The sequence below is a fragment of the Vitis vinifera genome, chromosome 11 (genome assembly GCF_030704535.1).
Source record: "Vitis vinifera cultivar Pinot Noir 40024 chromosome 11, ASM3070453v1".
In the NCBI taxonomy this organism is placed as follows: Eukaryota; Viridiplantae; Streptophyta; class Magnoliopsida; order Vitales; family Vitaceae; genus Vitis; species Vitis vinifera.
Window position 1 is genome coordinate 7408953 of NC_081815.1, and position 12320 is coordinate 7421272.

The window sequence follows — 12320 nt, forward strand, 5'->3', positions numbered from 1 at the left end:
TGAAAGTTGCATGCCGAAGAGAGATGGCGGCAAATTTTATTAAAAACAGAATTTTGGAACCTAAAGAAAACCTAAGGATGAAAGATGGTAAATATTGAAATTATTTGAAAATCGATGTTTAAAAAAGTTATTTGCAAGAAAGGAGTCAGAAAATTATTTTCTAAGCCAAAAGATTGATGGAATGGGAGGTGACACGTGACCCAAAGGTGGCCATGCAGAGAAAATCCCATTATTAACCCACTTTGAAGGAGTGTTCTTTCTCTTATTTCCTTTCTCAGTACAACGAGCCTGATTTGAGGAAAAAACTGAGTCAACTTCCAGATTTAGGGCCTCTCAGCAATCCTTGATTTGATCTATTCTGGGTTCGACAAAAGATCTTCCCTCTGCATCTCAATCTCTCTTTCCTGGTTCACAATCTCCTTGGGAACATCTTCTATAACAAGAGATTGCACTTGAGGACAGGCAACAACTTGCATGGCCAGGTCATCAATTAGCTTCACTTCTTATCTCTCAATTCGCATCTTCAACAGTTTTCAAGCATAGAGTCTCCTTTCCAGCCTCACCTTGGCCTCCTGAGTTCCATTGCTTCTTGCATCACTCGCCTCGCTTTACAGCATGTGAAGTCCTGTACTTCCACTGGAGCCCATGCTAAACTGGCTATGGATGGCTTGATGGAGTTGCTGCCGAAGATGAAATGAGTAAAGGGCCCCTAAGTTAAACCCATCATGTCGTCCCATAGGAAAATGCTGAAATTGCATCATAGATACAACACTATCACAAAGTTATTCTTTCCGGTGAGGGTCCATAGGAAAATCAGTAATTCCACCCTTAAATCCTGGTAATACAGGAAAATCTTCATTCTGGATACTGAATTCTCAGTTTTGATGGACAACTCCAATGCTTTGTTTCCACAGAGAACCCAGCTATCCTTGAAAACTACCAGCAGAATTGGGGTGAGCGATCAGTTGGGGAAGACAGCAACAACACGCACTGAATTTGTGACGAAACATCTGAAAAGCGGGATACTAGCTGATGAAGAGTGTAGCTGAACAAGTGATGAGAAAATTACTGACAGCACGGTGTGGGTCGCCATGGATGGCACTCTATAGACGGGACTGTGGTCTGGGAATGAGGCTCTCCGATGTGAATAATCGGTATCTTAAAGGCAGTCTCATCAGTTATAACTTGGGGATGCAAACCGCACACCCATATCAATGAAACCAATGATAACATACTCTTGATCCTTGATGGAATATCAATCTAACGACATAGGAATCCCAGGTCAATCTGTGAAACAAAGGGACCTCAAGGTGAATGGTCAGCAGTGCATTTTCGTCGTCCTCACGGAAATTGATGTCACAAACGGGCCTTCATGATTGGATTTTCCTTTTCACTGTTCCATTGAGGATGGTATTTCCCATGCATTTTTCCATTTTGCATGAAGATGAGAAACTTCAGAACAAATCTCAGCAGCATATGTACGTGCCAAATCCTCTCTGAAAAGACACGGTTGCGAAACAGAAAGAGTGACCCCCATTTACAAAATCTGACGAAAGGCACAGTCGATGTTTGGTCTGAAATGAGTATCGGAGCTGGATAATGAAAGGGTGATGAGTTGGAGTGGTTTTGGGTGCTAATGTAGAGTGAGAACTGTGATGACGGGTATCAGTGGGTGATGGCATCCATGAGTGAGAAATGGATATGCATGAAGGGGTGTGGTGTAGAAATGGAAAAGGTGGCGGAGGATTCATGAAGGTGTAGGGCTATGGGCATGGTGGTGTGGGATTCCATGATGTGGAGATAAGAGTGTGGGCATGGTGAGGATCTTACAAGTTGATGGAAAATGGTGAGAGAGGAATGGATGATGAATTGCATGAAAAGTGGTTTGCATATGGTACAACAGTGGGAGAAATGTGTAGGTGGGTATGCGGTACAAAAAAAGGAATGGGTATAGCAAGCATGAGGTGTGATAGCTGGTGCATGATGACAAGAGTGATGGTGAGCTTGAGGTGGGTTTGATGCCGTGGATGCATGCATGGGAGTGATGGTATGAGATGTTGGAAGTGGGCATGGGAATGGTGGTCAATGAGAAGGGTGATCACACAAATGATGGATACGAGTATGGGGTAACATGATGAGCAAGCGGGCATAGAGAATAAAGATGAAGGGCCCAAACCATACTTCACCAGCTATCTTAAGATAATCCAAATCACCAGCACTAAGGGGTTGCCTTGAAGAGAGGAGTAAACTGTGAATCTGAACTTGATATTTTGCCATAATCAACAGAGGGTCGTGCCAACATGAGAGACCCAAAGACAGAACCAATACCACTTCCAACAACACTGAAGACCTGAATAACTTGAAGATCGGTACAGTTATTAGCCAGGTTTCTGATGCAATTTGAACAGAGGTTGATATTCTCTTTCCCAATGATATAATGGCCACAGGCAAAGTTATTGATAGCGTCCTCCTTGACACTGATGAATTGCTCTGAACGAAAAGGGTTGCCTGTGTGCTCCAAGCTCCACTTAATTAGTTACAGTAGGCTCAAAGTATGCTGGATTGGCACGAAAGACATGCTCCCTAGCATCGGTTTCATCTCAATCTCTTTTGGATGACCATAATAGGTACCAAAGAAGCCATGGTTGCTCAACCTGGTTCGAATCTTCCCAAAGACTCTAGTACCGATTTCCCTTAGAAACGCCCAATCTCAAACGGCCGATCCAAACAAAACAACCAACACTCCAAAAGAATACCAAAAACAGAGGAGAAAATATTGAAAGAATGACACAAAATAAAGCGAGGAAAGCATATTTTCAGAAGTTTCATTTCATGAATCATCCATGAACCCTCTGATTAGGTGAGAAAGACCCATCTCCCAACACGACTACAAGCACTCAGCATAACAGAGACTATCATACTCAAACCAGCAGTGGATAAAAATGAATGCAAGATTTAATCTCAACAAACAACAAAGCCGCCTTCATTATCTACCCCAAAACAAACCAAATGAGTATCCAAATATCAAAAAAAAAAATATGTAGAAGAATGACAAACGTACCTGAAAATCTCTTTCTCAACCAAGTATATGGGGCTTCAAATCCACTGCTCTGTTTCTAGCTTGCTCTTTAAGTCAAAACCTTCCTCTGTAACTTGTTTGCCTTCCCAGAGTTTGAACCTCTTTGCTTCCTCAAAACTCAAGAAGACCTCTCTTCTCAAAACAATATCCTCCTAAACGGTCAGAAAAATTACCTTTTCTCTCCTCTCAGACTAACACTCTCTCCTCCCCCTCCCCCAATGGAACCTCTCCTATTCTCTCTCCTCTATTTTTCCTCCAGTAGCAAAAACTTGAATCTCAAGCAAGAAAATCGTCTCTGAATGTGAATCTCTCCCCTCTCCAGCCAAACTTCGGGAAGGAAACCACACTCCTCACAGCAGAAAAATGGCTATCACCCTCACTCTCAGTAAGAAAACTCTCCCAAGAAAAAAGCTCTCTCCCCCTAGAAAATCTCCTTTCGCAGCCCAGGCACTTCACCTTCTGAAACTTAGAACTCTCTGAAAAACCCCGCCTGGAACCCCCACTCTCTTGACCTCCAAGCCAAAGGAAAATCCCCCTCACGGCTCTCTCATCACTGCAAAAATCCCGCACCTCCCTCCAGAATATCTTTTTTTTTTTTTTTTTTCTCCTCTATAACAACTTTTCTTTTTCTCCCGGATTTGCCCCTCCAACCCACTCTGCCGCAACAGCCCCCTTCCTCTACACCACCCCTCTGCTAATAACAGAAGACGCTCCTCAAGACAACGGCCTGCAGATCCTCATGCCACCTGTCAACCTTCCATTGGCATCCTAAAAGCATCATCTGATTCTGCACCAGCCTCTCAAGAGAAGACACGTGGTGGAGCAAGGCTCTTCCACGTGGCAAAATGAGCAGCTGCCTGAATGGCCCCAAATGGGGGGTCTACAATTGTGTAACTGGAAGTTATACATAAATAGTTCATAGTCTGAAGTTATGCACAAATTTACATTAAAAAAAAAAGTTGATAACCTGAATCTATGTATAAATTTGCATATTTTCTTGTTTTGACAAAATAATTATAACTCAAAGTTATGAAAAAATATTGGCTTTTAATTTTTATTTCGTATTCACTTATTTTTCACAATAGAAATTATGGAAAACAATTTTTATTAACAATTCTTTCATAGCCAGAAACTATGCAAACAATTTCTAATTCTCTTGTATAACCAGAAGTTATACAAAACAAAATTGTCAATGAACAACTATGTACCTAGAAGATATATAATTTTTTTTAAAATTTTGTTATATAACCAGAAGTTATATCATAATATAATTGTCAATTGTTTAATGTTATTGTAACATTACTTAAATTTTAATTATTCATAACCTGAAGCTATGAAGAAAAAGTTAGTAAATTAATAATTGTTAGAGCTTGTATAGCAAGAAGTTATATGAATATATATATATATATATATATTATATAACCAAAAGTTATATAAATATTATTATTCATAAACCGAAGTTATGAAAATAAGAAAATTAATATTCTTTGTGCTAATAAAATGTTATGTCAAAGTTGGTAATATGTACTTTTTTATAGTTAGAAGCTATAGAGAACAAAATTGTTAACTAACAATTTTGTACAACTTTATGAAATTTATATGACCAAAACTTATAATGAAATATATTATAGCTTGAAGCTATGATAACAAGCATATAGATAATATTTACATATTATCAAAAGATTAATATTTTGTATATCAAGTTATACAAATAGACAATTGTTTGATAGTTTTTATAAATTTCTATTATTAGAAGTATACTGTCATTAGTAGAAAAATTTATATATAGATGTGGAATTTTGAATTGCATGAAAGTATGATATTTTTGTATTATAGGTGATAGTTTGGAATATTTTTTTTATTCTAGTTATTTAATATACAATAATATTTTGATTTAGAAATTTGAGATTTTTTGGGTACATGTGAAATATATGACTTGGTCATATGATTAATAAATTGATTTCGCATGTCTTATTTGTTTATAACATGTTTTTATGATTGAAAATTTTTGAGTTGTATAAAATAATATATATTATTGCATGTTGTCACATATGATATTTTTATTAATGCATTAATTTCATTATTCAAGAATATCTTTTCAGAAACAATACATTCAACTATTATTTTTAATATATTATGTTATATCTTTACATACATATTTATATAGATTTGTAATGTTTCGATTTAAGTTTTGAAACAATAAGATGCTTTAAATCATGATATGTTCTTTTGAAATTTTGATTTATGAATTAATTTCTGCACATTGATTTATATCGTAATAATATTTTGAATAAAAATTATTGATCTATCACTACAATTAGTTTGATTATTGAAAGACTTCCTAGTTATTTCATATATAAATTGTTCCACACTTATAAAATCAAATGTGTGAGATATTTAAGAAACAAATAACTTTAAATTATCTTTTTCATATTTGTTTTGTTGTGTTATATATGCTTTCATTGTTTTTACACAACTTATTAAGGTAAGTCATCATCGATGACTAGTATATTTCCATTTGATTTTAACTCTTTTTCTATGATAATATTTCTTCAACTCTATAAAGGTGAGGTCTTTATGACATGTTTTATGACTTGTTATTTTGATGAAACTCTTGTCTCATTAATTGCACAACATTGATGACAGACAATGTTAATACTATATCAGGTGATAGAAACCTAATTAAAGGCTCCAGAATAACTTATACTATGTCATTAGTAGTATTTGATTCTATGTGAATGACACTTTATACGATGCTAGATCCAGAAGAATCTTGTAAGACCAACTTAGTTCCCCATGGTAAAAGGTCGTATGGATGTACATTATAAAACCAGAAGTTTTTATTTTGTAACTAGTCTATCTATACACTTGAAAGATAGAATGACACGTTGTGCAAATTATCATTTTAATTAGACAATTTTCTCGCCGTTAGGGGTAGAAGAGTCAATTCCAGAAGAACAGCGTGAAATTATTTGGAATGCATTGACTTTGACTTATCTTGATCCTCGTACTAATCAATGTGAAGTGGAAGTTCAAAAGATTATTTATTTGCAAGAACTTGTAAATCAACTACTAAATGTTTTCATTGATGCAAAGAAAGTGACGATCATTTTCACTTACCTAGAACATTCCAGTACGAATTAATGTCCCTGAATGACAATTAAATAATGCGTTGATGTCCCTGAATGACGATTAAATAATGAGTTGATGTCCCTGAAAGACAATTAAATAATGAGTCTAATGCACACTTGTAGACCCCCTTTTAGGTCATTCCTACCTTGCAGCTCAATTTTACCACGTGGAAGAGCCTTGGTCAGCCACGTGTCAGCACCTGAGAAGCCATGAGAGAATCATAATAGTGGTTTGGGGAGCCAATCAGGAGGTGACGCGTACATGGGAATATACTGGCCGTTAGAGGAGCAGATGCTGGCAGCTGGAGGTGAGGTGCTTTTGGAGAGGTTGCCAGCTGCAGGAAGGGGGTGTCGTCTGGCAGCTAGAGGAGCTCTCTGAGCAGGCCGTTAGAGATTTTTTTTAGGTGAGAGAGGGAAGCTAAGAAGAGGAAAAAAAAAGTCAGAGGAGAAAGGGGTGAGAGTTTGAGGAGAGTTTGAGAGAGAAAAGAGAACCTGAGGGAAAACGAGACAAGAAGGCTGGTGATAGGGAAGCTGACAGCTGCGGGAAGGTGGTCCGGGCTGCCGTTGGGTGATTTTTCGAAGGAACGTTTGAGGCTGGAATAGAACATCGGCACTCTCAGGTATGAAAGCAAAAGGTTTATTGTTAGTTTTTTATTCTTATTGATCCTCCATAGTTGCTGTTGATATTTTGAATGTTGTTTAGTTTGTTGGGATGAAATCTTGCTTTCACGGTTGTCATTGCTGATTTTGGTATACTCTGCTTCTATTATGAATGTGCCTCAATGTTGTGTTTAAAATGGATTTTCTCACCTAATCAAAGGGTTCATGGATGGCTCATGAAATGAAACCTCTGAAAACCTTTACTCGTTTTCTTTTTGTGTTTTTTTTTGTTTTGTTTTTTTTATTTCAATGGGTCCTTCTTTTGTTGTGGCCAATATTCTGCTTCTGGGTCTCGTTTAATGCCATGGCTGTGAGAAGAGGTTATTTTGGGTTAAAGAAGCAAACAAGTTGCATGAGGCTACTTTTGGCTGTTAGAGGGGAATATTTTTGAGGGAGTATTCTTTCTGGGAAAGGGAAAAACGAGTTGTTGAAGCAGCTCCACACCAGAAAAAGGTGAAGGGAATAGAGACGGAGCCCTTGCAGAAAGAGTGAACCCATCTTTGAACTCTATTCAGCTCACGTTTTGACCCAAAATCTATTCAATATCACTGAAGACAACGTGGGAAATCTCTGTATGTCACTCGAAACTGAACAGTAGAAGAATTTGTGGGACGATATTGAGGAAGTAGAAATGCTTGAATGTATTAAAATTCTCAGAGGTGTACTATGCACCAGGGCCTGTCTTGAGGGGATAGTTTCTTGGCTAGTTTCATGCTGGTATTGGGAAAAGTATTGGGGTGCTGCTCATGACTTGAGTGAGGGAGAGAGATCTACAAAGAGGGAAGTTGCTGGTTTTGACGACATTAGAGGAGGATTCAGGGCATTTAAAACAGAGGAGGTTTCTGGAAAGAACAAGGAGGGCATTGTGAGGGATTCTGGCAGAGAGCGAGAGGGGAGGATTCTGTTAGCTAGGGGACAGTTTCTTTGCCTGAGGGCAAGTTGTAGGGAAAAGGGGGAGAGGAAGAAAAGGAAAACGGGTGGCAGCTGAGAGGATTTGTGAGGAGAATAGGATGCACAGTTGAATGACATGCAGCCATGGAACTCCGTGCCTTTGATTTTGGTGTGCCTTAATGGAGGAATTATTTTTTTAATGAGAGAACTCACATGTGGCAGTTCAATGGCTGAAATTCTTCAAAAAAAAAAAAAAAAGTCAATGAGTTAAAGTGGTTATACATGGAGAAATTAATGGTTGAAATTCAAACGGGTGTACGTGGTGGGTTTTTGGAAATTCAATGATGAATATTCAAGGCATTTGATAGTGCACATCAACTAGCGAGTCGGCAATCCGGATGCACAGTTTTTGGTTTGTTTTTATTAATTTCACTTGCTTTTCATATTTTAATTTTTCTTTTAATAGAAAATTGTTCGAGTGAATTTGGTTTGCTTTTAAAGATCGATTTTAAATTCTACTTTAATGTTTAATTCTTTAACTTCTTTTAATTCATCCTTAGCATTCCTAATTTACTAAAATCCAATCTTAATAATCATCCTTAGCATTCCTAATTTACTAAAATCCAATCTTAATAAATCATTTGTTATCGTATTTCTTTTCCACTTATGCATGAATTGCATGGCCACCTTTTAGGCCACGTGTCACCTACTGTTTCAACATCTTCGACTAAAACCCTCTTTTGTAAATAATTTTTAAATTCTGTTTTTTTTTTTAAATAATCCTAAAATCTAGGTTTTTTTTTAAAAAAATTTCAAATAACTTCAATTTTTTTTTGAATTTCATCATTAGAGTTTTTAGGTCCCGAAAATCCGTTTTCCAATAAAATTCGTTGCCATTTTTCTTCGGCATACATTTTTCGTTACTTCCATGCTTTTAAAATATTTTAAAACAAGCATAGATTCAATTCCGTAATTCCGAATAACAGGGTTTATGGAATTAATTCATGCAAAATAAACGGGCTTTGGTGGGGGCCCCACATATGTGATTTATGATCGATTAACTGATTGATTGATTTAATTGTCATGCATGATTGATTTATTCTGCTCTATGACATGCTCGAAATTATTTCTTAACTATGCACTAACCCTCCTCTTGATAGCGCATATTGGTTCGCCACCCAGGTATGTATTTTCCTGCATCATGGTCACTCCTTATGCTTGTTTCTAATTCTCATATGTGCATGATCGATTTGGGTCTTCATTGATTTTCTCATTGGTTGCCATGTCAACTTCATTTTATTAGTAGAGACCCGACTTTAGGGACTTAGAGGAGTGCTACGGTCTTTACCGTACCTTCCCGATAAGTAACCTGACCCCCGAACCCGATTCGGTTTTTTGTAGATCACCTTTTCCAAATAAGGAGTCACACTTAGGGTTTTTCTTTCTTATTTTGTTTACCCTTTTGAAAATAAAACAAAAATAAGTGGCGACTCCAAGTCATTTTCTTAATCAATAAAAATCAATTTTTCAAAATAAAAATCGAGCTCGCCATTCGAGTGGGAAACGCATTGAGTCGAAATGCGGGGTCCACAACACTTGAAGCGTGGTAAACCCTGAAAAGGCAAACAAATTCCTTTAAAAGAAAAACACAAGGAAAGATATATGAAATGTGACACTCTTGAAGAAGTCGCATATAAAATGAGTTATTAAAATGATTGATCAATCTCAAGCAGCCCCTAAAGAGGCACAGTTTAAACAAGTAGCCTTATGATAGGTATATGTTTAATAATTAGTTCCTGAAAATGTACAAGTACCTGATATTGATGAGATCTCAATTATTTACTTATATATGAAAAAAAAATGGGATTGAAATACTCTTGTCATTAACAATATATTTTCTTTCCAAATAGCTGTTGACATCATAAGAATTGATGAGGATCCCAAAGTAGAAACTATGAATGAATGTCAACATAGAAAAGATTGGCCAAAATGGAAAGAATACATCCCAAAAAAATTATACTCATTAGAAAAATGAGAAGTATTTGAACCTGTAGTCCAAACGCCTGAAGTTGTCAAACTTATTGAATATAAATGAGTATTTATAAGAAAGTGTAATGAGAAAAATGAAATCACGATATATAAAATGTGACTCATAGCTCAAGGTTTTCCGCAGAAACCTAGTATTAACTATGAGGAAACATATTCTCCTATGATGGACGCAACCATATTTAGATATCTAATTTGTTTAACAGTCTTAGAATGACTAGATTTGCGTTTCATGAATGTCATTATTGCATATTTACGTGAATCTTTAGATAATCACACACACACACACACACACACACACACACACACACACACATACATATATATATATATATATATATATATATATATACGAAAATCCTTGAAGGATTTCAAATACTTGAAGCAACTAATTCAAAATATTGTAGCATATACTCAATTAAGTTACAAAGATCCTTGTATCAATTAAGCAATCTAAAAACATGTGATACGATCACTTCAATGAATATTTGAAGCGAGAAGTATGTATGTATTACCTTATTTATTTATACATATTCATTATATTGAATTTTTGCAATTATTATAGTATATGTGGAACATTGAATTTTTTTGGAACTCCTGAAGAGCTTACAAAAATAGTTGACTATTTAAAAATTAAATTTTGAAATGAAAGATCCTGGAAAACAATTTTTTTTTCCTCGACCTGCAGATCGAGTATTTTTCAAACGAAATATTAGTTTATTAGTCAACATATACAAAGAAATTCTTGAAGCACTTTCATATGGATAAATCACATCCATTAAGTTCTCTGATGATAGTTCATTCACTTGAAGTGAAAAATGACCCTTTTTGTCCTAAAGAAGATAATAAAAAACTATTTGGTCCAAAAATACCATATTACAGTGTTATTGGTGCATCGATGAATCTTGCAAATTATACATGACCAGATATTGCATTCCTTGTTAATTTACTTGTGAGATATAGTTCTACACCAATTCAAAGACATTGGAATAAAAACAAGCATGTACTACAATAACATGGGTCTATGTTATTCCAAATGATCAGAATCTTAAGTGCTTGAATATGTAGATGTTGACTATCTTTCACACCCCCACAAAGCTCGATCTTAAATGAGGTATGTATTTATCTATGGTGGTACGACAATATCATGGAGATCAATCATGCAAATAATGGAAACATGTGGACTACCCTCCATCAAAGGTAATGCTACCAAGTTAATAATGCTGCATGTATTGCACAAATTAAAGAATGATACATTAAGGGTGATAGAATTAAGCACATATCGTCCAAGTCTTTTACTTTCATTAACTCAAGAATAGTGATGAAATTGCTATTCGACGAATAAAATCAAGTGGCAATTTAGTATATCTATTCACAAAGGCATTGTCAATTACAATACTCAAGAAGCTCATTGGAATACGCCGACTCAAAGATCTCCATGTTGTACTACTAGAGAAAATATAATCATGTCAACATGAGGGGGAGCTAATTGATAAAAATATCACTACGCTACACTCTTTTTTCCTTCATCCAAGTTTTGTCTCATTGGGTTTTACTGGCAAGGTTTTTAATAAGACAATTGTGGTAATCCAAAAAAATATTGTACTCTTTTTCTTTCACTAGGGTTTTTCCTAGTAAGGTTTTAATGAGACATATTCTTATGATCATACAAGGAGGAGTATTATAAAATATGAGATTTTGTATCACTATGGTAACTTGTGGATGATCATTCATATTAATATACATCTCTTTGTAACTCCCTATAAAAGGGAGATACCTCTAATGAAAATTAATCTGGTTCTCTTCCAACATTTTGTTATACTTTTCTTTGAATATCTTTGTTTATTCTCTCATATTTTCTTTTTCTTCTTCTTTTTATTTCACAACTGTGGACCCGCATTTTTCACGTGCGCCCCCACTTGATCGACGAGACTCGCTTTTTATTGTGAAAAATTAATTTTAAAAAAAAGTTGGAGTCGCCACTTATTTTATTTTTTATTTTTGAAGGGAAAATAAAACAAGAAATAAAACCCTAAAAAAAATGACTCCATAATTTTTGGAAAAGCGTGTCTTTGAAAACCCAAGTCTTGGTCCGGGGATCAGGTTACTTATTGGGAAGGTACCTCTAGGAGGTAGCACCCCTCTAAGCCCTAAAGAGGTCTCTACTAACTAAGTTAAGGGAAGCGTGGCAATTAAATGGTTGACCTCGGGTACCTAAGTAGGCTAGGTGATTCCAAAAAAAACATAACATATCAAACAAAATCAAATCACAATTAAGGAGAGTTAAAAATGCGTACCTGGACAGCCTCCCAAGCGCTATCATAAAACATAAGAGATTAGTTTGGAGATACATCACACAACATTGTTTTATCAAAGATAATCAAACAATCATCAAATGTATATCAAGGCAATTAAAGAGGATAGCAAGCATGGGCATACATATTCATAGGGTTTAGAAAGTGGGTATTAGGGAACGTACCTGGATAGCATATTTAATTCCTAATGCGCTTCCA